Source organism: Stegostoma tigrinum, chromosome 9 (assembly GCF_030684315.1).
Source record: "Stegostoma tigrinum isolate sSteTig4 chromosome 9, sSteTig4.hap1, whole genome shotgun sequence".
NCBI classification, from domain to species: domain Eukaryota; kingdom Metazoa; phylum Chordata; class Chondrichthyes; order Orectolobiformes; family Stegostomatidae; genus Stegostoma; species Stegostoma tigrinum.
The window spans coordinates 72,013,818-72,039,659 of NC_081362.1; the positions used below are offsets into that span (position 1 = coordinate 72,013,818).

The 25,842-nt window shown below is 42.9% G+C and overlaps 1 protein-coding gene across 3 annotated transcripts in view; it reads left to right on the top strand.

Moving 5' to 3' along the window:
- The window catches only part of LOC125455231 (tetratricopeptide repeat protein 7A-like), a 314,850-nt gene that overhangs the window by 163,565 nt on the left and 125,443 nt on the right, over window positions 1-25,842 (top strand). The window lies entirely within an intron of this gene.

Consider the following 25,842-nt stretch of genomic DNA (forward strand, 5'->3'; position numbering starts at 1 on the left):
GTGGAGGAGGAAGGAATAAACCATAGTGGAGATGATGCCTGGAGAGCGAGATCAGCAAACTGAACAGACAAAGGAATGGGTAAAGATCAGCCTAAGGGAAAATAGCTGCTAATTGGGACCATTAGTAGCTGACAATGGGATACCCGTGGTAAGAGCCCTCAGCACTATCTAGGTCACAGCTGCTCAGTTTATATTCCACCAGGTCTTTTAAATTATTTGAATTTACAGCTTTCCTTCAAACATGAACAGAAGAGCTGATCTCAGAAACTATGGTAAGATTGACATCAAGGCAGCTTTTAACTAAGAAGTGACAAGGAGCCCAAGCAGAACTGAAGGAGTTTGAATCAGGGGAATCTCTTCACTGTCACACGTAGCATACAGAAAGATGTTTGTAGTTGGATGTCAATCATCTCAATCCCAGAACATCACTACAGTAGTTCTTCAGGGAAGTATTTTAGGCCCAACCGCCTTCAGCTTTTTCATCATTGATTTTCATTCAGCATAAATTCAGAAGTGGGATGTTGGCTGATGATTGCACAATGTTCAGCACCATTCGTAAATCATAAGGTTATGAACCAGTCTATATTCAGTAAGACCTAGACACAAGCCAGGCTTGTGCCAATAAGTATCAAGTTACAATAGCAGTGACAAAAAGAGCCAATCTAACTGTCTCACTTTGACGTTCAAACGCATTGCCATCTTTGGTTCTCTTTATCAACATTTTGGGGACTATCAGAAATTGAGCTGGACTAAACATCTAAATACTATGGATGCACCAAGCAGATTAGAGGCTATGAATTCAACCACTTAACTCCTCAAAACCTATCTGACATCTATAAGAAACAAGTCAAAAGTGTGATCGTATACTCTCCGCTTCTTTGGATGAGTGCGATTCCACCAATATTCATAGTTTCAAGATCTCTCCAACCCTGATCTCATCCCATGACCACCCCTCCGTCTCATCTCTGCCTCCTTGACCTGACACGACCAGTCCATCTTATCTCCCACCCATTCGCTCCTCCCACCTCACTGACCAATCCCCACCACTCCCTACCTACACTCACCTATCACCTTCCCACCTACCTTCCCCAGACACACTCCTCTCTATTTATTTCTGAGCTCCCATTCCCCCTCTCCATTTCTGAAGAAATGTCCCAACCGGAAGCGTCAACTTTCCTGCTCCTCTGATGCTGCCTGGCCTCCAGCTCCACACTGTGTTACCTCCTGTCTTCCATCATTGAGCCAGTTCTGTATCCAAATGGTTAATTCTCCCTGGGTTCCATGTGACCTAACCCTGCGAACCAGTCTACCATGAGGAACCTTGTCAAACGCCTTAAAAGTGCATACAGATCACATCCACCGCTTTGCCCTCATCGGCCCTCTTTATTACCTTCAAAAAACTCAGTCAAGTTAGTGAGACACGATTTCCCACATACAAAGCCACATTAAATATCCTTAATCAGTCCTTTCCTTTCCAAATACATGAAATCCTGTCCCTTAGGATTTCCTCCAATAACTTGCCCATCACCCAGTGTCAAGCTCACCAATCTATTGTTCCCTGGATTTTCCTTACCACCTTTTCTAAATAGTGGCACAGTGTTAGCCACCCTCCAGTCTTTCAGCACATCACCTATGGCTGCGAATGATACAAATATCTCAGCAAGGAGCCCAGTAATCACTTCCCTAGCTTCCCACAGACTTTTATGTTACATCTGATCATGTTCCAGAGATTTATCCATCTTTGGGTTTTAAGGCATCCAGTAGCACCCTTTCTGTAATATGGACATCTTTCAAGACGTCGCTATTTGTTTCGCCATGTTCTGTATCTTCCATGTCCTTCTCAGCAGTAAACAAAATGCAAAATCCCAAGAAGTTTGGCACTACCCAGGACAAATTGACTTGCACGATGGCACCCCGTCTACCACTTTCAACATTTACTTTATCCACGGCTGGTGCGCAGTGACTGCATTATGTACCATCTACAAGATTCACTGCAGGAACTCACCAAAGTTCCTAGACAGCATGTTCAAAACCCACAAACTCTATTATCCAGAAGGATAGAGGCAGAAGATGCAAGGAAGCACAACCACCTGCAAGGTCCCCTCCAAGCTACACACCATCCTAACTTGGAACACAAGTTAGACACAAGATAACACAAGTGAAGCAACAGTCACTGGGTCAAATTCTTGGAACCTGCTTCCTAATCACAAAATAATTAAAGTTGAAATTTAGGTTGGGGTGAACTCTCACAAGCAAATTATCTAAAGGCAGAAGGATGAGGAGGCTGAGATCACTTGGCTGTCCAGAGATGTTCAAATTAATTAACAAGGGACCCACAGATAACAGATCAGCTAATTATTGTTATAATACAACATTGGGTTATGGGTGTACGACTCCCTATGAATTGCAGCATTTAAGAAGAAAGCTCATTGCCACCTTCTCAAGGACAGTTAGAGATGGACAGTAAATACTGGGCTAACGAATGATGCTCACATTCTAGGATCAATTTTTAAAGGACACAAAATTAAAATAACTGGCAAAAGGGGCGATGGAATGGCTGAGATCTGAAATGTGATGCTTGAAAGTGTAATGGAGACAGAGTAAATTAGACATTCAGAAGGTGATTGGATTGTTAACTGTGTGGTTAAGGGGAGGAAGGGGAATAGCAGTAGCTGAGTTGTTAATTTGGAGTACGTTACAGACAAGACAGGCTGAATGGCCTCCTTATGGATTGTAACTATCCGACAGTTACATTCAGAAAAGCTGTACTTGTGCATTTATGAATTTTCTCCAAATGGTAAAGGAAATCTCATACCCAGTTGCTGCCAATCAGTCATTGAACAAAATGGTTCTTGCTTTTAAGTATAGTTGGATAAAGTCCATCAGTTTGCTATGGAGAGATAACGGGAACTGCAGATGCTGGAGAATCCAAGATAATAAAATGTGAGGCTGGATGAACACAGCAGGCCAAGCAGCATCTCAGGAGCACAAAAGCTGACGTTTCGGGCCTAGACCCTTCATCAGAGAGGGGGATGGGGTGAGGGTTCTGGAATAAATAGGGAGAGAGGGGGAGGCGGACCGAAGATGGAGAGAAAAGAAGATAGGTGGAGAGAGTATAGGTGGGGAGGTAGGGAGGGGATAGGTCAGTCCAGGGAAGACGGAAGGTCAAGGAGGTGGGATGAGGTTAGTAGGTAGGAGATGGGGGTGCGGCTTGGGGTGGGAGGAAGGGATGGGTGAGAGGAAGAACAGGTTAGGGAGGCAGAGACAGGTTGGACTGGTTTTGGGATGCAGTGGGTGGAGGGGAAGAGCTGGGCTGGTTGTGTGGTGCAGTGGGGGGAGGGGATGAACTGGGCTGGTTTAGGGATGCGGTGGGGGAAGGGGAGATTTTGAAACTGGTGAAGTCCACATTGATACCATTAGGCTGCAGGGTTCCCAGGCGGAATATGAGTTGCTGTTCCTGCAACCTTCGGGTGGCATCCTTGTGGCACTGCAGGAGGCCCATGATGGACATGTCATCTAAAGAATGGGAGGGGGAGTGGAAATGGTTCGCGACTGGGAGGTACAGTTGTTTGTTGCGAACCGAGCGGAGGTGTTCTGCAAAGCGGTCCCCAAGCCTCCGCGTGGTTTCCCCAATGTAGAGGAAGCCACACCGGGTACAATGGATGCAGTATACCACATTGGCAGATGTGCAGGTGAACCTCTGCTTAATGTGGAATGTCATCTTGGGGCCTGGGATAGGGGTGAGGGAGGAGGTGTGGGGGCAAATGTAGCATTTCCTGCAGTTGCAGGGGAAGGTGCCGGGTGTGGTGGGGTTGGAGGGCAGTGTGGAGCGAACAAGGGAGTCACGGAGAGAGTGGTCTCTCCGGAAAGCAGACAGGGGTGGGGATGGAAAAATGTCTTGACGAACGGTCAGTCCTTAGTAAGGGGCTCACCTTTGTCCCCCTACAACCACACATCGACGAACGGTCAGTCCTTAGTAAGGGGCTCACCTTTGTCCCCCTACAACCACACATCAACGAATACCAGTCATGATTGGACATAGAACAGTTTTTCCGCTGCCTTCGCCTCCATGCCTACTTCTTCAACCGGTAGCCCAACCCTCCCTCCACTGACCGCTTCACCCGCTTCCAACACAAGTCCTCCTCCTGGACACCACCCCTAGGCCTCCTACCCTCCCTCGACCTCTTCATCTCTAACTGCCGTCGAGACATTAACTGCCTCAACCACTCCACCCCTCTCACCCACTCCAACCTCTCCCCTGCAGAACGGGCAGCCCTCCGCTCCAACCCCAACCTCACCATCAAACCCGCAGACAAGGGTGGCGCAGTGGTAGTATGGCGCACCGACCTCTACATCGCTGAGGCCAGACGCCAACTCTCCGACACCACCTTCTACCCCCCCCTCGATCATGACCCCACACCCGAGCACCAAACCATCATCTCCAACACCATTCATGACCTCATCACCTCAGGGCACATCCCACCCACAGCCTCCAACCTCATTGTTCCCCAACCCCGCACGGCCCGTTTCTATCTCCTTCCCAAAATCCACAAACCTGCCTGCCCTGGTCGACCCATCGTCTCAGCCTGCTCCTGCCCCACCGAACTCATCTCCACCTATCTGGACTCCATTTTCTCCCCTTTGGTCCAGGAACTCCCTACCTACGTCCGTGACACCACCCACGCCCTCCACCTCCTCCAGGACTTCCAATTCCCTGGCCCCCAACAGCTCATCTTCACCATGGACGTCCAGTCCCTGTACACCTGCATTCCGCATGCAGATGGCCTCAAGGCCCTCCTCTTCTTCCTGTCCCGCAGGCCCGACCAGTCCCCCTCCACCGACACCCTCATCCGCCTAGTCGAACTCGTCCTCACCCTCAACAACTTCTCTTTTGACTCCTCCCACTTCCTACAGACTAAGGGGGTGGCCATGGGCACCCGCATGGGCACCAGCTATGCCTGCCTCTTTGTAGGTTACGTGGAACAGTCCCTCTTCCGCACCTACACAGGCCCCAAACCCCACCTCTTCCTCCGGTACGTTGATGATTGTATCGGCGCCGCCTCTTGCTCCCCAGAGGAGCTCGAACAGTTCGTCCACTTCACCAACACCTTCCACCCCAACCTTCAGTTCACCTGGGCCATCTCCAGCACATCCCTCACCTTCCTGGACCTCTCAGTCTCCATCTCAGGCAACCAGCTTGTAACTGATGTCCATTTCAAGCCCACCGATTCCCACAGCTACCTAGAATACACCTCCTCCCACCCACCGTCCTGCAAAAATTCCATCCCCTATTCCCAATTCCTCCGCCTCCACCGCATCTGCTCCCACGACAAGACATTCCACTCCCGCACATCCCAGATGTCCAAATTCTTCAAGGACCACAACTTTCCCCCCACAGTGATCAAGAATGCCCTTGACCACGTCTCCCGTATTTCCCGCAACACATCCTTCACACCCCACCGGCGCCACAACCGCCCTAAGAGGATCCCCCTCGTTCTCACACACCAACCCACCAACCTCCGGATACAACGCATCATCCTCCGACACTTACGCCATCTACAATCCGACCCCACCACTCAAGACATTTTTCCATCCCCACCCCTGTCTGCTTTCCGGAGAGACCACTCTCTCCGTGACTCCCTTGTTCGCTCCACACTGCCCTCCAACTCCACCACACCCGGCACCTTCCCCTGCAACCGCAGGAAATGCTACACTTGCCCCCACACCTCCTCCCTCATCCCTATCCCAGGCCCCAAGATGACATTCCACATTAAGCAGAGGTTCACCTGCACATCTGCCAATGTGGTATACTGCATCCACTGTACCCGGTGTGGCTTCCTCTACATTGGGGAAACCAAGCGGAGGCTTGGGGACCGCTTTGCAGAACACCTCCGCTCAGTTCGCAACAAACAACTGTACCTCCCAGTCGCGAACCATTTCCACTCCCCCTCCCATTCTTCAGATGTCATGTCCATCGTGGGCCTCCTGCAGTGCCACAAGGATGCCACCCGAAGGTTGCAGGAACAGCAACTCATATTCCGCCTGGGAACCCTGCAGCCCTATGGTATCAATGTGGACTTCACCAGTTTCAAAATCTCCCCTTCCCCCACCGCATCCCTAAACCAGCCCAGTTCGTCCCCTCCCCCCACTGCACCACACAACCAGCCCAGCTCTTCCCCTCCACCCACTGCATCCCAAAACCAGTCCAACCTGTCTCTGCCTCCCTAACCTGTTCTTCCTCTCACCCATCCCTTCCTCCCACCCCAAGCCGCACCCCCATCTACCTACTAACCTCATCCCACCTCCTTGACCTGTCCGTCTTCCCTGGACTGACCTATCCCCTCCCTACCTCCCCACCTATACTCTCTCCACCTATCTTCTTTTCTCTCCATCTTCGGTCCGCCTCCCCCTCTCTCCCTATTTATTCCAGAACCCTCACCCCATCCCCCTCTCTGATGAAGGGTCTAGGCCCGAAACGTCAGCTTTTGTGCTCCTGAGATGCTGCTTGGCCTGCTGTGTTCATCCAGCCTCACATTTTATTATCTTAGTTTGCTATGGAGGTTGTTTCTGTTGTAATGATTGAGTAGTTTCTATCGATAAAAATACAGGGAATTGTTAAGCTGACCAAATAAGCACCTTTTGAAAAATGGGATTCCAACAGAGCAACAATAAGAGACTATATATAATTTGTCACATAATTTTAACTTTATGATGGGTGTTATTGATCTTTAATAAACTTTGCAATAGTTTATTCTGTGTTGTATTATAACAATAATTAGCTGATCTGTTATCTGTGAGTCCCTTGTTAATTAATTTGAACATCTCTGGACAGCCAAGTGATCTCAGCCTCCTCATCCTTCTGCCTTTAGATAATTTGCTTGTGAGAGTTCACCCCAACCTAAATTTCAACTTTAATTATTTTGTTTTACATAGTGAAATAGGAAAACATGCCCACCTAGGAGGAAGGAAGGAGGTGGGTCTTCTTAGCTGTGCAGGATAAAGAGTTTTACACATTTGTCATAAAGAGGAAGCCATGAGTCGAAGTACAAAAGGATGCTGTGGTGTGAGATAGTAGGGTGCCAAGACTGCAGTGTCAACATGGCAAGACAGAAATTTGCTTCATGATGCAAAACCTGTTAGCATTGCTTGGTCGATAGGTCTACAGTTAATCTACTTAGCCAGCTACAAAAAACTACTGCTCTCAAAAGAAAAAGCTAACAAAGTGTGGAGCTGGATAAACACAGCAGGCCAAGCAGCATCTTAGGAGCACAAAAGCTGACGTTTCGGGCCTGGACCCTTCATCAGAAAAGCCTTTTGTGATGAAGGGTCTCGGCCCGAAACGTCAGCTTTTGTGCTCCTAAGATGCTGCTTGGCCTGCTGTGTTCATCCAGCTCCACACTTTGTTATCTCGGATTCTCCAGCATCTGCAGTTCCTATTATCTCTCACTGTCAAAAGAAAGCCTTTCCCCATTAATTGTGTCTCAGCCTTAAAGGGAGGGCTTTGGTGACCTTCAGCCTTCGCCATTGCTTTTGTGAACTTGGGGCACAAGAGAAGCAGAATATTGGGACATTGTGAAACTTTTATTGGTGTAGCAACTTTGCAGTGTTATTGATCGTTGCTTTTGAAATTCCAAGTCCATGTGGCTCATTCTAGTCTTACCTGTTTTCCCATGTAAAGAGAAGGTACAGTCACCATTGTTCCAGAGAACAATAGGGCTGCTCACTCATTAGAGAGAGAGAGAGATGACTGTTAGTAGTTTAAACTGAGGGCTGCCATGTCTCATGCGAGAGCCAAGGCTAAGAAGGCAGGGCTTCATGAAAACCTCAGTCCATATGGGACTTGAACTCACGCTGTTGGCACTGTTCTGTATTGTTTAACAGCCACCCGACTAACTGACCTCTGAACCTATCTACCTGTGTACCAGTTGTGCATAAGCCTCTTTTAAGTGAACAATTTAAAAAATTAATTCTCAAGTCCAGGTCCTCTGCAAACTGAGTTTGTAGCCCAGGAGCAAATTCCCAGCGAAACTGTGGCATTGATTGGAACTAGTTTTCATTTCCCATCAGTGCTACAGATATGCAACTTGAATCCAGAGTCAGATCCCACCGAGACCCTGGAGAACTAGACCTCTAGAGGAGCAGGTCACTCTTCACTCTGGAGTGAGATTCCAGCTTTCATATTTATTTGCAATTTGCTGGATTAGCACAGGCATGAAACTGAAACCATTTTACATCACCAGTGCCAGTGCCAATCAGGTGTGGATGAATGAATCCAATGGATGAATAATTTGGACTTATGCATTTTACACCACCAGAGGTTAAAATGACCATTGTCTGAATATAAAGTTTATACTGTGAAAAAAAATGTGCTCTGCAATGCAATGTATAATCAGCACTGCAGTGTTGCAAGTTTGTCTATATCAGTGGAACATTGTGACTAAAAGTTGTTTGTATTACATGTTTCAATCTTTTCAGTTCCCTAGCCACTTACTTTGTCATTCCCTAACCATTGTCTAAAGCTGAACCAAATCATTTACAACCTTGGCGTACCTGTACACGCCTGAGAAGAATTTCAAACACATCCACTATGTCACTAACAGAGATAAACAGCTTCTTGATTGGTGAGGGGATCAAGGGTAAAGACAAGAGAATGGGGTTGAGAAACATATCAGCCAAGATCGAATGGTAGAGCTGAACTGATGAGCAAATGGCATGATTCTGCTCCTATATCTTATGTTCTTATTTCCTACTTTCACCTCCCATAATGTTGACCATTGATTATCATTCATGACTTTGTTACCTCTAGATTCAGCTGCTCAAATGCATTCTGGCCAACCTCCTCAGGTTTTCAATCCTGTAACCTTAATCTCATACACACACTGCTAACCCACATCAAGTGTTGTTCATATAACAGCACCTCTCATTTTCACTGACCTGTGTTGACTCCTGGTTAAGCAATCTCAGGATTGAAATGCCACGATGCTGATCAAAGTCTGAGAGAATGGAGAAACAGGTAATGTCAGGGAGCATGAGACTCTAACCCTGACTGGCCAAGCAGATAGTTACATGACAGCACTTGCAATTGGGCAGTGCAAGCCATGGCAAGGCAGTGACTTGGTTAAATCAGTTTCGCTGGATTGGTTGTGTAGTATGAGGGTTCAAAATACTTGCAGTTTGGAGGCATGTGACCAGTAGTGTGGAAAAATTATGCAGACAATCCATTTTAGAAGATGATCTAGTGGAAGAACTATAGACTACATGTTGGATTGAGGATCAGCAATGGCATAGTGAATTATCACTCGACTATTAATTCAGAAACTCAGCTAATCTTTTGGGGCCATGGCTTTGAATCCTACCTCAGCAGATAGTGGAATTTGAATTCAATTTAAAAAATCTGGAATTAAGAATCTACTGATTACATTAAAACCATTGCCAGTTGTCAGGAAAAACCCAAGTGGCTTTCAGAGAAGGAAATCTGCCATCTTCACCTTGTCTGGTCAACATGTGTTCCAGACCCACAGCAATGTGGTTGACTCTAAACTGCCCTCTGGGCAATTAGGGATGAGCAATGAAGGCTGGCCTAGCCAGTGATACCCATATCCTGCAAATGATTTTTTAAAAAATGGTGCTGGGAGCAGAGATTTTGTGTTGTCAAAACCAGATTTTTTTTTCTAACAGATGTAACAGTAATGCTTTTGCTGTCTGATACTATTGCACTAAATAATTACTTAATGGATAAAACCTAACCTCTGTCACTATTTAGATTATGACTTTCAGACATTTCAGAACTTGAGAGTGAAAGGTTTAAAAGGCTAATTGTCTTTCGCCACTGTCACCTTCTCTGAATTTTAACAGGTTGACTCTTCATCAGAACTATTGAACTGTACATTGATATAGGATAACATGGAGACATTGACGTGTCTCTTTCTCTCAAATGTCATTGATTAGTACCTTAACAATCTCGTTTTCATTCCACTCCTCCTTAAAAATCTTCCACTGGAACTATTACATAGGTTTGCAGAGAATTCAGTATTTTTAATGTTCAAAGCAACCTCAGCATAATTAGTAACAGAAAGTGCTGGAAATATACAGCACGTTGGCAACATTTGTGGAAAAGACCAACAGTTAATCAGATGATAAGCAGTCATCAAACTGAAACCTTGACCCTGTTACCGTCTCCATGGATACAACCAAACTTGCTAAGTTTTTCTGGCATTTTCTGATTTTATGTACACATTTGTAAATATGAAGGGCAGCTCAGTGGTTAGCACTGCTGCCTCACAACACCAGGGACCCAGGTTCGGTTCCAGCCTCGGGCAACTGTCTGTGTGGAGTTTGCACATTCTCCCTGTGTCTGAGATAATGGGAACTGCAGATGCTGGAGATTCCAAGATAATAAAATGTGAGGCTGGATGAACACAGCAGGCCAAGCAGCATCTCAGGAGCACAAAAGCTGACGTTTCGGGCCTAGACCCTTTTCCCTGTGTCTGCGTGGGTTTCCTCCAGGTGCTGTGGTATCCTCCCACAGTTCAAGATGTGCAGGTTTGGTGGATTGGCCATGCTAAATGTGGGGTTACAGGAATAGCATGGGGTCTGGGTCTGGGTGGAATGCTTGTTGGAGGGTCAGTGTAGACTCATTTGATGAATGGCTTCTTGCTGCACTGTAGGAATTCTATGATTATTGCTACTGCAGTATTTTTGTTTTGCATAATTAATAGCTGACCAAATAACCACATTACCTACAGACAGGAAGATAACGGCTTAATTTTTTTTTGCAATGAGTTGAAATTGACGTACTATTTCCTTACAAAAAAACAGAAAAGTCTGTTTAATAAAAAATTAGACTTCCATTGTACTATAAGGTAAACGGTAAATTGTTAATGTGGTTATGAAAGTGGTTGTCAGTATGGAGGTGTTTAAATCCAGCTGTCTGCTGGCAGGCTAAGTCCTCATTAGTTTGGTTGGCAGGATATTATTTTGTGGTAGCAGGGGATGGCTTCAAGCTTTTGACATCTGCAACATGTGAATCAAAAACTGAAAAAGTAGTTTGTGGATTTGCTTTGTCACAAGAAATATGAGGGGAAAATCCAGCTATGTCAGAGGAAATATGATGGGAAAATCCAAATCATGGTTGGATGTTGTAGTCAGTTGAGGCTGATTTTATCCAAAAGCAACAAATATGCATGGTTCATTATAACTGCTGTTCAGCTACTTAATGGATATGGTGGGCAAATATGTACAAACAGCGCACCCAACCAACCATTTTACATGGGACTGCTTAAAATCTGTCTCCCACAGCACAGCACTTTCAGTTAAATCATCAGCACAATCCTGGAAAATGTGAATAATTTTCCATGTCTTGGGAGCCTTCACTCAATGAATGTGGAAAACTACACCAGAATTCATCATTGGCTGCAGTGTGCCAGCTAGCCTCGAGCTGAATGATGAAAAGAGTACTTGAGGATCAGGATCTTAAAGCCAAGATGAAAGATGTTATTTGCTAGGCAGCAGTGATTTCTGTGTTGAGGCTGAGGGGTGACCTTATTGAGGTTTAAATGTCATGAGGGGCATAAAAATAGCAAGGGTTGTTTTCCTACGACGGGGGAATTCAAAACTAGGGGGCATATTTTTAAGGTGAAAGGAGAAAGTTTTAAAAAGGGACAATTATTTTACACAGAGAGTGGTTTGTGTGCGGAATGAACTGCCAGAGGAAGTGATGGATGCAGCTACAATTACAGCGTTTAAAAGACATTTGGATAAGTACATGAATAGGAAAGGTTTGGAGGGATATGGGCCAAATGCAGGCAAGTGGACTAGGTTAGTTTGGGAAGATGGTTGGCGTGGAATAGTTGGACCGATGGATCTGTTTCTATGCTGTGTGTCTCATGCTTTGGAGACTCTTGACAGCAATAGCAGGTTCCTCAAAGCACTGAAGAGGTACCAACAGCATTGCCTTTGCAAGGAAGGCTGTCCAACACTATTATTAGAGTCCTCTTCTGAGCCAAAATGCCTATCATCAAATTGCTAATTTCTCAAAGTAAGTTCCACTGGACAAGGCATGTCACTCATATACCTAACATCAGATTCCCTAAGAACCATTCTACTTGGAACTTGGTCATCCAGAGTTCGGAGGAAAATGGAAATGCTTTTACAATATACTGAAATTGTCGCTGAAATGATGACTCATGGAAATATCTAGCTTGTAACTAATCAAAACAGAGATGATTTAATAAAAATTGTGCTGAGGATATTACCTTTACATGCTCCAATATGAAGTCGCTCAGAATCATGATGTTGGAGAGAGCACTAAACAAGCAAGCATCTAACCAAAGACTCATCCACCTGATCCTGAAGCACCACTCTCTCAACATGCTGTGCACTACTGGTCTCATGTTGGATTAATCAGTCATGTTAGAATCCTTTGAACTTCGGGGAAGCAAGTCATCATGAATCACAAGGAATTTGTCTAGAGTGAACTTTGTCAGTCAATTTAGGGAGAGTATTTCAATGGGGCAGTGGTGTTAAAAATGAAGTATTGTTATATAAGTTATTTAATAGTTTTATTTTAAATCTATTATGCTACCTAAGGTGGTAGCAATCAGTTCTAAATTAAAATCTAATTTATTAGAGTTCTTTAAAGGAATAACATGCAATGTGGATGAACAGTCTCTAGACATTACATACTTGGATTTCCGCAGGGCATTTGATAAGGTGTCATTTTGAAGGTTATTGCAGAAAAAAAAATCAGTGTTTAGGTGATGACATTACCATGCATAGCTGGCTGGCTGGGCAAGAAAGAACAGAGAATATGCATAAATGGATCTTTCTCTGTTTGGCAGGGTGTGATGAGTGGAGTCTTCTGGGGGTCTGTGTTGAGGCCTCAACTTCCTGCAAGCTAAATTAATGTCTTAAATGTGTGAAAGCGACTTCCATAAATTGGCAGACAACTCCAAGATAAATAGGACAATATGTTGTGATGAAGCCGTAAGGAGTTTACAGACAGATTTAGATAATTTGAGTGAGTAGGGAAAAGTCTAGCAGATTTAAGATGGATTTAAGTGTTCTAGTGTATGAGTCGCAGTATGCAGATGAAGCAAGTTCTCAAAAAAGAAGCTAGTGGGATACTATCCTTTACCAAAGGATGTTATTCTTCAGATACACAATATTCAATGACCCATCTCTCACTCTTCTAAACTCAGGTGGACACAAGTCCTGCCTGTCCAACCTTTCCTCATAAGGCATCATTCCTGGCACCAGTTGAAGAAACCTCCTCTAAACTGTATCCAATGCATTTGCAACCTGAAATAAAACTGCACTTCGTTCAAGATGTGGTCTGAACAATGGCTTGTTTGAAACATATAAGATATTGAATAGTTTTGAAAAGGTGGACATGGAAAGGATGTTTCCTTTAGTGGGTGAGTCAAGAACTGTGGAGTGCTGTTACATAATTAGCGGTTGTTCTTTCAAAACCGAGATGAGGAGATTTCTTTCTCTGAGGGTTATGAGAGTTTGGAACTCTCTGCCTCAGCAGGTGATGGAGGTGGGATCATTAAATATTTTCAAGGCAGAGGTAGATAGGTTCATGTCAGACAGGGAAATCGAGGGTTTTTGGGATAGGTGGAAATGTGGACCAACCATGATCTTTTTAATGGCCGAGTCAGCTCGAAGGGCTGAGTAGCCTACCTTTGCTGCTTGCTTATTCATTCATTCACACACCATCCCAGATTTATTCAAGGTACAATAGTTACAACAATTTATTGTTTGATCTTCTTGTCTGATGAAGGCCTGTTCAATTCAGATGCAAAGATGTTGCGGGAGTTGTTTAAATATAATTGGTACTTTTAAAAAAATTAATCAGCAGATACTTCAACAGAACCGCACTCATTCCAAGTATATGGAGAGAGTACTAAGGCTTTTGTGGTGCAGTGAAAGTGTTGCAAACTTTGAACCAGTGTTCAGTTTTCAGCTGGCCCTAAATACATGTAACAGCGTTTCTGAAGAGGTTGTTTAAAATAACTGTGGAGACAGTAGACAAGCTTTAGTTTAAATGCGGAAGACTGGAAAATGGAAAATAAATGTATTTATCTAAAATCAACCAAAAATACAAGTAGAGTGCAAGTTACCCAGAATGTTTGATGCCAGTCACATGTTGCTTTTGTGATTGTGTATTAAACTTGGTGAGTTTTGTTCTGGTAATCCTTTTAAAACATGGAGCTGCAAAGAAATGTTTCTAGTCAGATGTTTCCACAGTACTCCCTTTATCATTTTAGTAGTATGAACAGCACATTCATTGTCCAGTTGACAGTTCCCCGAGACCCCCTTATCTCTTTTCAATGTGACAATCTTCATTGATGTTTTAAAACTCTTTCATGGTATGCAGATGTTGTTAACCGGGTCAGCAGCCATAAATTTTATGTCCCTGAAGGACATCAGTGATTGCTATGACTGAGACTAGCTTTCAATTACAGATTTTAATTGAATTTAAAAATCTCTCACCTGATGTGGTGTGATTTGCACCCACTGTCCTCAGTGTATATGCTTGAACCTCTGGATAGCAAGTCTGGATTGGATTATTCAAGATATGGATCTTGTAGGTAATAGCAGTTCTGGCTTTGAAAAATATATTTTCACCATTATCTATTCCATACAGTGGGTCCCACTATCGACTATGAATATGCTAAAGTTCTGGAGTGGTGTTTGAACTGACGTTTTACTCTGACAGAGTTCTGAGTGCTAATGTTAAACCAAATGAACACCACAAAAGTGTTAAAGTACTTTAGCAGGATATTTGTTTTAATCTTTTCCTCATTTTGCTTTTCAGTGTTTTCCTTACAGTGTTGGATATGCTGCCTTCCTAACAAACAGGCAGCCAATGTGGCATTTTGGCAGTGACAGGGGTGGGTGCATACTGCAAAGTTGGGAAGAGACGGTCTGGTAAAAGCTGGAATGTTCTGAGGTGAGGGGAATGCCTCCTTTTGGGTATTCTTTGTCCCACAGAGGGGACTCTGCATTAATAGTACCAGCTTTCCACACAGAAAATGCTGAAATCATCTGTGCTGGCTATCAGGTTCTGCCTAGCTTCAGTCTCACTTACTGTTGTTTAGGGATGGCAGCATTCACACCTCAGGCCAAGCAGCATCTCAGGAGCACAAAAGCTGACGTTTCGGGCCTAGACCCTTCATCAGAGAGGGGGATGGGGGGAGGGAACTGGAATAAATAGGGAGAGAGGGGGAGGCGGACCGAAGATGGAGAGTAAAGAAGATAGGTGGAGAAGGTGTGGGTGGGGAGGTAGGGAGGGGATAGGTCAGTCCAGGGAAGACGGACAGGTCAAGGAGGTGGGATGAGGTTAGTAGGTAGCTGGGGGTGCGGCTTGGGGTGGGAGGAAGGGATGGGTGAGAGGAAGAACCGGTTAGGGAAAATAGTATCAGAGATAATGGGAACTGCAGATGCTGGAGATTCCAAGATAATAAAATGTGAGGCTGGATGAACACAGCAGGCCAAGCAGCATCTCAGGAGCACAAAAGCTGACGTTTCGGGCCTAGACCCTTCACCAGTTCCCTCCCCCCATCCCCCTCTCTGATGAAGGGTCTAGGCCCGAAACGTCAGCTTTTGTGCTCCTGAGATGCTGCTTGGCCTGCTGTGTTCATCCAGCCTCACATTTTATTATCTTGGAATCTCCAGCATCTGCAGTTCCCATTATCTCTGATACTATTATCTCTCATTCACACCTCATCCTGGAGGTGTGGCTCCTGCTTGCCCTGCTCAGCTATCAGTCCTCCTTCTGTGCCTCAGCCCTCTATCGTGAGCTCCTGAAAGGATGGCACCACTTGTAGCTGTCAACACTGTGCACCCCTGTGTCCTGCTGCCTGCCAAAGTTAGGTTGCCTCCTGCCCAGGGAAGTAGTAAGTGACTTGATTGAGTTCCAGGCCTTCATCACAGGAACTCTGTCCCGTCAGAAAAGCTCTGTGCAATGGGTTTTATTCCAGAGTGCAGAACAGACTACAATTCAGGATTGTTACTTCATTTGTTTTAATTAACATACTCTTTAATCTACTGTCTAATAAAAAAGGTTTAGGATCATGCTGTACCTTTATATTTATTATGAATTTCAGAAATTGAAATTGCTCCAGATCTGGTAGATATTGCTGACTGTCTTTACGTCAGATGTACTTCATTGTCAATTGCTGCAGTTATGAATTCCTGTGGGAAAAATATCTTTTTGAAATGCTCGCAAGTGGGAGGGGGATGGGCTATAGAATGCTCATTCTCTCTACTGAATGAAAAGGAGATGGGCATTCTTGCTTTTTAGTACAATTTCACTTAATGTTTGCGAGCCATATCTTGGTGTGTGCTCACTCCTGCTGACTCAGTCTGTGGTGGTGCTGCAATACGACTAAAGAGAAGCACTGCAGCTTAACACCGAGATCAGCCGGAGTAAGGTGCTGGTGGAAAGGCTAAGAAAAGCACATCTGACAGCACAGTGTTGCAGCTGCTGTTGCTGACACTTGCTGATCCGCAATTTAATTTCTGTATGATTGCGTCACCAGGTTATTTGCAGCACCTGCTGGGTGGTTCCCTCTTACTGTATTAGGTTTGTGTGAGTAGAGTGTTTTTATGGCTTTCACTTTGGGTTTTATACAGTCAGAACAGCTATATTTTTAAAATATTAATTTTAATGCATTGTTTTTTTTGCCAGTGACGGCAAGTAGTTCATTTGAAAATAAATTAATGTTTCTAAAGTCTGAGGTTAGAAATTTATACCCGTGGGTTTCTCTGGCAACGGTAGCTGTATTATTTAACATGTTTTTTTCCATCAGTACAGTATAGAACACATATTTTGCCTTTACTAAGGGACAGTCTACCTGGAAACCAAATATGCTGTATCTCACTGTAAGGATTTCAGTATTTCCGTTGCCCCATTCTTCAAAGTCTTTCAGAGGAAAGATGAATACAAACATCACCTTCCTTTTCTGAATGATTGACATTTGAATTGTTTTGTGCATTTTGAGCAGCTTGGGAGGGAACACCTGTCTGTCCTTTTGATGACAGATAAATGTAGAACACAATGGAGACAAAAATGAAATGGATTCTCATGTTTGTCTACTGCAAATGTTAGCCCACAAACATGTTAGCTGTTATTGAAATTCCATCTTCTATAGGTAGGAGGTATAAACACCCTCATTTGAATTAAAATGGTAGCCTTGATGCCATTAAGATTTAAAGTTATTTTAAAACAGTTTTGTGCTTGGTGTCACACTGCTACTTCTCACTGCTTGGCTCTAGTCTGCAGTTGTCTGAAATGCAGAGTAATTGAACAACAACTGCTGTAAACCTTAGAATGGTACTTGTGTGTTGCTTTAAAAAGATACAAATAAATCATCACATCACCTGAGCTTATCAATCTTGCAATATATATTTAAATTTTGTTGTGCCAAGTTTGTAAAAAATGGAAAAACATGTATAAATTCTTAAAATGGGATTCTTCGTTAGCTATGGAGGATGTTCTGGATGTCAAATTAAAACAAAGAGAGGGGAACTGGAGTACACGTGGGATTAAGACTGTTGGCCATTTGGCAGGTAAACATGTTTTGTGTAGTTTTCATGTAATCCTCTGTGAAAAAAATATCCATATGGATATAGTTAAGGAACGGGAAGTGAATTAGGAGCATTCTTCGTACATATCACAAGCCACCAAGTAACACAAATAAGATGCTTCATTGAAATATGCAAGAACAACACAGCAATAATATTGGGAGATAATTAACTATTGTAATAATTGACTGGAATAAAGGTATTACTTGTGATCAAAATTAGAAAGAAAAACAATCTTGACATTGACTCCTGCATCAATAAGTTTTTCTACCCAATGTATGAAGACAATATGGTTAGGCTTGTTCTGAGAAACTAAATTGAGCAGATGACTAATGTGAGCACCATAACAATTGGGAAATAATAACCATTGTAGTTAAGATCAGTCTGTCACTAGAAAAGAACAATGAAATGTCAACAGTAAAACTAAACTGAGATGTAAAACAAAATGTGTGATAAGATGGGAGCAAGCTCAAATTAACTGGCAAAAAGTTAACAGGATAATGAGACAACATGGAGAAATGATTGGTCCATAAAATAGATACATTCCTCTAAGGTGAAAGGGGTTGCAGTAAACATTTTGTAAATTAATAGAGCAATTAATAGAAAAAATTTAAAAGGCTGTGTATGAATTGAAAATGGAATTAGCATTTCTTTAAATGAGGAATATAGAAATTTTTGCAAGGAGATTAATAAGGACATTCTAAGGGCAACTGTAGACTATAAAAAGAGAACAGATAATATAGAAGGGTCCCACAGTCCAAAGATGTGCAGTTTAGGTGGATTGGCTATGCTAAATTGCCCATAGTGTTCAGAGATGTGTAGCTTCGGTGGGTTATAGGGGGATGGTCTGGGAGGAATGCTCCAAGGGTTGGTGTGGACTTGTTGGGCTGAAGGACCTGTTTCCACACTGGAAGGATTCTATGAAATACTATGCATTTTTAAACATAAACAGTAAAAGAAATTCAGAAAATTCAGGGATGAAGGAGGAATCCAGTCGAAGAGGATGATGGAATAGCAACATGTTGTATAAGTTATAGATTTATTTCCTAATACTCTTTTATAAGTTACATTGCTGCCTTCATAGGTCATGCAGTTTGAGGAAAGATTTGCCCTCACAATGATGATCTATCTCATTTTGTCTCTGAAGCACATGTTTCACATATGCATCTTTACTGTTGGATTTAGCAATATGCAGTAGCGGCGATGTTGGCTGTCGAGGCATAGGCCTCGAATTACTCGCAGTAACTTCAAAGTGAACATCCTAGATTCCCTAAGGTCAGCTGATAGGAAGTGCCAACGTTTTGGAATCAGCTATTTGGATATCTGAAGAATATGAATCCTGGGAAGGAAAACCAACTTCTCCACATTTAAACCGTTAACCTCTTATCTGTTATATATGTAACCTTATACATTTTTCAAAATGTCTCCTCATTTTTCTGAACTCCAGTGAGTACAAGTCCAACCTATGCAACATCTCCATTTTAAAAAATCCCTCCATATTTCAAAATCAACCTGATGAACCTCTCTGCATTATTTCCAATGCTCATGTATCTTTCATTAGGTAAGAAAATCAAAGCTGTTCACAGTATTCCAGGTGCCATTCGACTAGGGCCTCGTATAGTTTTAGCAGGACCTTGCCATTTTTATATTCTGTTCACTGTGAAATAACAGCCACCAGTCTATTTGCCTCCCCTACTATCTGGCTGGCTTGGGTGCTATGCACAAGGACCTCAAAATCCCTCTGTGCTGCAGTTTTTAAAAAAATAGTATTTCCTCATTTAAATCATATTCAACTCTTCTATTCTTCCCACCAAAGTGTGTAACTCCACATTTTCCCACATTATTTTCCGTCCACCAACTTTCTGCCCACCCATTTAATCTATCCATATCCCTCTATAGACTCTGTGTCATCCCCACTACTTGCTTTCCCACCTTCTTTTGTGTAATTTGCAAGCTTGACACTAGTACATTTACGTCTGTGGTCCATGTTTTAATATATATCAATAATTGTGGCCCCAGCATTGTCGAAGTGGCTCTCTGAGATGCTGGATCTTTACATCTCAAAACGACAGCTGAATGCTGTGAGCAGGGGCTTATGATTTACCTTTGCCTGACTGTTTTATGGAACAAGTGATCTATACGAATGGAAGTACGGCTCTGCATTTCTCAAGGAGCCCTTATTGATCTCTCCTAACAGAAATGCGGAACTGTGTTGAATTACAGAAAGATTTTAAATCTGCATGTCATTGCCACTCCTTAGAAAATCTAGCCTACTTGTCCATTGACAGCATGATATTCCTTTGAGCAGATGGCAGTTATCTCTTGGAAATGAGGCCGAGGATCCCTGAAAGCGTGTCAGTGACCTACATGAGATGCAGATACAGAAATTCTTGAGAAACACAAGCTACAGTTGTGGTCAAATGCTGCATGAGTATTTCCTAGTTTGGTTAATTTTATTCCAAGCTTCATGCTTCCTCATTTTTTTGGAAACTGTTTTACTCGATGAGCTGAGCTTTTTAAGGATCACTGCCAAACAGGACTGACACTAGGAAATAGAAGATCCCGTGCTTCGGGAAGAAAAGCAAAAGAGGACAGACAGAAGCAATAAAAGGAAAAAGAAGGGGCAAAGAACAGAAATACAAACAACAGTGCAAAGGCAATAACACTGAGTGAAAAATGGTGTTCTCCACCTTACCAAATGAGAGATCCATTGTGAAATATAAAAATTCTTGAGTTGACATTGTTGTTATTTCCTGTGGTGAGAATGTTATTCCATTCATGTTCTCCATATTTTTTTCCTTCACAACTGTCATACTCAATTTTATAAATTCAAAATCTATGATATTACCCTTGGTCTCCTTGCATAGTAATCAATCCTGCACTCAGTTTAATTCATTGTGAAATGTTGGCTCTGTGAAGAGCTGATGCATAATTTAATATTGAAGTACTTGCTTATTTGAAAAGAAAACTGAAGGTGCTGCAAATTCAGTCATTAGTATCTGAAAAGGGAAAGTATAAAAAGAAGAGCTTTTCTTCCATTTTAGATGTGATAGGTCAACAATGAATTTGCAGCATTTTCTGTTTCTTGAACTTGCTTGGAATTTTGTTTGCTGTATAATTTTAACCTGAATTCTTTTCATTTTACTGACATCCTTAAGTCTCTTCCTTGAGACATGAGAGTATTATCTTTTTAAGCAACTATGTTAATTTTATCTCTTTTTTTTAAAACTATGCAACATTTGCCACTTTCAAGTGCTTTGATGCTATCCTTTTGAATCTGATTCCTTTTGGATTATAACTGATACACCTCTCAGTTTTGGCAAAGATCTGAAGCTCAGGTTGTGGGTGAGGTTGTTGGCTTGTTCTCATTCGTCACCATGCTAGATTGCATCATCAGTGGAGCTTCCGATGAAGGCTTCTTTGGAGGCTCCACTGATGACGTCATGTAGCATGGTGAAAAAAAGTCTGAACAAGAACAAGCCAGCTCAGCGAACAAGTCAACAACCTCAATACATTGTGAACTTTAACACCTCAGGTTTAAAAAAAAAACGTCTGAACCTGGATATTTGTTCAGTGTCCGTCATTACTTATCCATTTCCATTTTTAAACTCATAATAATGGTTTTCAGGTTCTTATTGGAAAATTTTCTAGTCACATCTATACTCTGTATCTTCTTCGTCATTGTCTGAGGTCCTTATGTGTTTTTGGGAACTGGCTTAAACTAGGCTATACTTGGAAGCAAGACAGAATGGTACTTACTGTAGTATTGGCCTGCATCTTACTTTTTTTCTTGGCTAAGTGTCAGTCTGGTGAGTTTTATGAAAGGTATCTCACTGGTGGGATTTCTCACCATATCTTAGCAAATTCACCTCAATAAGTACCTACTGCGCTCCTTTTGCCTGATTCTAGCCCCGTCTGACCACCTGCAGTTCCTACAAGAACACTCCACTCAATGAATATCCATTGAAAGACTGGCATGTATTTGGACGAGCATTGGCATTCTGGAACTGCCCTGCCCATTGAAGGACAGGCATTTCAGTGCTAGAGAAGGGAAAGCTGGTACCACAGTTCTCTGACCGAGATGTGGAGGTCCGGATGGGCAGAGTAATCCAATGGAGAGGTGTCCTTTTCTTGGAGAGCTGGCTGGGAAGTCCGTTGACCCCTGGAAGCCTGGTCTGAGGTCACAATCCAGGTCAGTACAGTATCTACCATCTAGAGGAACTGTCAGCAGTGCTGCAAGAAATTCACTGACCTTATGTGTTCCACCAAATTAAGTACCACATTCTGTCTGCTACCTGGCACACGCACTCTTTCTCAGCTCCTGAACAAACCTTCCACATAGGGTCATTCCCTACCATTCTCATGATTACATGCAATGTCTTCCCTCACTGTCTGTCATTCCTCCTACACAACTAACCCTCCATGGTATCTATGCTGCCTACTCACTGCCTAGGACATCTTACCACCTTTTTGACTACCTACATAGCATTGACAGCTATGCCACCCACTTTCAGCTCACTCACTCACTCAGTCCCTCCCTCTCCTATTAAAGGAGAAGTCAGCACATAACAGGTTGAAAAGAGGTTGAGTAGAGTGGTGCCTGACATCAGGCTACTCATCCACAACAAGGGGAGAATCCTATTCCTTAAGGACGACCAGAACTGCATCTGCAGGAATGCTGAGACATGCACGTTCATCGAACTGAGTAAGCACCATTTCTTATGTCCCCGCAACTCACACACTAACACTGTTATCAATGTCATTGATACACTGTTTCTAACAATTGCCTGCTTTGCTTTCTCTCTCCCGTGACTTCAGTGGATGTCCACTGCCCCTGCGGAGAATCAGGCTGCTCCATTCCTTCCCAACCTCAAAGAGAATGTGTTCAAAGGCCTCAAAGGAAGCATCGGCAAGGCAGCTTCCTTCAGCTGGCTCCGATACTGACTCCGTGTTGGGAATATTTGGGAGTACAAACTGGTGAGGACCCACTTGCAACAGCTCCTCAGCTAGAAGATAAGCCCCAGGCTGCTGGTTCTCTGAGAACTGTAGCACACCAGGCCCCTGCTGAGCTCCAGGCAGAACGGGAACATGTGGTGTTGGCAGTGAGGGACTTGTCAGAATATACAGGGAGAAACAGGAGCAGTGGGCAGGTCTGTGGAAGGTAATAACCCACATAGCCCAGAGGCAACAGGAGCACGGCTACACCTCAAACATGCAGTTGCCTGGCTGCCTCCATGGTTGCCATAGAGATTTAGGTCCAGTTCCCCCTCGGTCCGCTGGATACATCATTTGGGCAAAAATCTTCATTCTGTTACACCAACCATTGTTCCTCCTGATTGAAGGCAGTGTGACCGGGGAAATGGAGAATGAGATGCTCAGGGCAAAGTTCCCCTACCTCACAAAGAGGTAGCAAGAGATATCCAGCCAGTACACGAAGCACAGCCATTTCAGAAGCCTCCTGTAAGGATACTTGAGAGACAGTTTGGCCTTCGACTTCCACCCCTACCCTGCCTGACCCTTCCAATCCTTGGACGTTTAAGCTGAGGAAGATTCACATGCCTTTGTCAAGGGGAATGGATGATGCCGTGAGTTGCTGTTGCATGGTGTCCAATATGAAGGCTCTTCACAGCTAACAGTGGACTAAAGTTACTAGGTGCCCACTCTAACTTCTATGCCAAGAATTCTTGGGATCTAGTTTTCTTGTGATGGGTGATAGGAAATGAGTTGGGCTGCAGTTAATAAGGCCATTAACAAGCAAAAGTCCCTTTCATGGGGATCTTGCTGTAGCTAAGTGAGAATCTTGCCTTGAAGTATACAAATTAATTAAAAGCTGCAGCAGAATTTAGATGCTTCCTCGCTGGACTTCTCATGCGATTCTAGCACATTTCTCGCAAAGGCCCTGGAGAGATTCTCTTTGTACTTGTGTTATTGTAATCTGATTAGTTTTATTCAAATATTTAGCAAATATTTGCCACCAGGTTTTAACTTTTTACTGCATGGAAATCAATAGGTGATGAACTGTCTTTTTTTATTGTAACTTTTCCTTCAGCCACCTAAAATTGACCTTTACAGCTGAGAGAGAGAGAGAGAGAGACTATGAAATTCTGACAGGCTATTGGCAATTATGCAAGAGCTAACATGAGGAAGTACAAATGATTTAGCAGGCAGAGTTTTCCACTTTTTTTTCTGCCTGTTCAACTGGGCAATGTCCGTGTCTCTACTGAATTGTGCCAAGACGGAGGTGTGAGCAAGTCTCTGAGGCATAACTGTGTGAAAAACATTGTCAACTCTATATGCTGAACCCTCTCAAAGAATCCAGTCTCTGAGAAAGAAATGCAAAGAAATCTTCCTTATCTTTATATGTGACAAAATTGATAATAATTCACCTGATAAACCCTGATCATAAATATCACATCCATCCTTTCCTTGCCATACCACTAATTCTCCCAGAAGTTCAGGGATCCTACTGCTTCACACCTCATTCCCTTATGTGTATATTGCCTTCTATATATCAATTCTTATTCATATTTAAACCTCCACCTCGATTTAAGTATGTTTGTTGACAAAGCAGAAGCCAGAAACATTATTTTCAATAAAAGTGAAAAGTAGATTACTAGGCACACATTGGCATGTTCATGAGCACAGGCACCTTTAAGAAAAAATGGTGTCCACACAAAATTCTTAAAAGGAGAGACAGAGTAGCTGCAGAAAGGATGTTTCCCTGGACTATGGGACACAATCTCAGAATAGGCAAGCCATTTAGAACTGAGGAGAAACCTCTTCATTTGGAACATGACCTTGGGAATTCTTTAGTCCACAGGGCGCTGGAAGTTCAGACATTCAGATTACGAGAGTGATTGATGGATTTCTAGATAATAATAACATCAGGAGATACAGAAATAGTATTGGAATTTGGCATTGAGGTAGATGATCAACTGGGGTCGAGAATGCAGCAGGCTCTCAGAGCTGAAATGTCTACTCTAACTCTTATGCTCGTAACTGCTCTTTCAGTTCTGTAGATTCATTGCATAGAATGTGGTAAGGATATAGGGGAGGCTGTTCATTCTAATAATGTTTTGTTTCATGTTGGTTAATTTTGAAAAAATGTTCTTTTTTATACAGTCACACTTTAAATTAAGGAACTTGCATGTATCTACAAATCACCTGTGAAATGTAATGGGATATTGTATGCCTTAGTGAAGCTCTGTGTTCAACACGTGGATGGATCTAAATTACATAGAGTAAATATATTTCACAAAGTTGCCTCCGCTTCTGTGCAATGTAATGCAGAACTGTTTTGTAGATTCCAGCAGCATAATTTTTGAAAAGCTGTTCATGCACACAAATTTCTAACATGTTTTTCTGGGTGTAGTCATGACAAATGAGTGTCATGGGAAATGAGTATGTTAAATGTAAAACAGTGAATGCTGTGTTCTGATATGGAAGGGAATTGTTTGGGCATTGTATCTGACCTTAAATTACGTTAGATAAAATGTTAGGATGTGCACTCTCATCCATAATTTTAAAGGTAGTTGGGCCATGGATTTTTATGGGTAGGGTTGCATCTTTTTGTTGTGGTGGTTAGAGTTTAGATACTTGTTTCCTTCTTGATGTGTACATGTATTTGAAGGATCAGTTTTCGCTCCAAATTGAAGAGCATCTTTGCACTAGAGATTATATTCTACTGATTTGGAGTCAATTCTACTCTGTTGCAGCCAATTCAGCAATCCTCTGCTTGACAGCTGGAGTCAACAGGCATTCGTCCACTTGGCTTTGTGGTCTTGTTTTGCTGACCAGGCTAAGTGGGTCAGCCACATGTGACTGTTCAAGTTGTATACAGTCTTTAACTGATCCCTCACCTCTCATTAAAATCCAATGTGTTCCATTTGTAACAAAGTCTTACATGGTACAAAACTGATGTGTTGCACAGTTTTTGTGTCTTTTCAGCAACAGAGTCCATATGAGCATATCACTAATCATTAAGCAACATTTGCAGAATATTTGTCACTGAAAGTATGGTTCATTCTTAAAGTGCTGTTAGAGCTTCTTCTTTTAGACTGAACTAGCCAAATTTTTGATTGTGTACCGTACTGAATGGATATTCCAGTCTTGTGAAAAAGTGTTTTCCTTTTATAATGTACAGATTAAAATGTTTTGACATTTTCTTGACCTGATATCTGTTGTGATACTTTTTTAATGAGATATTTATTGCATACATGTGTTTTGAGTTATTTCCGTGGACTGCAATCT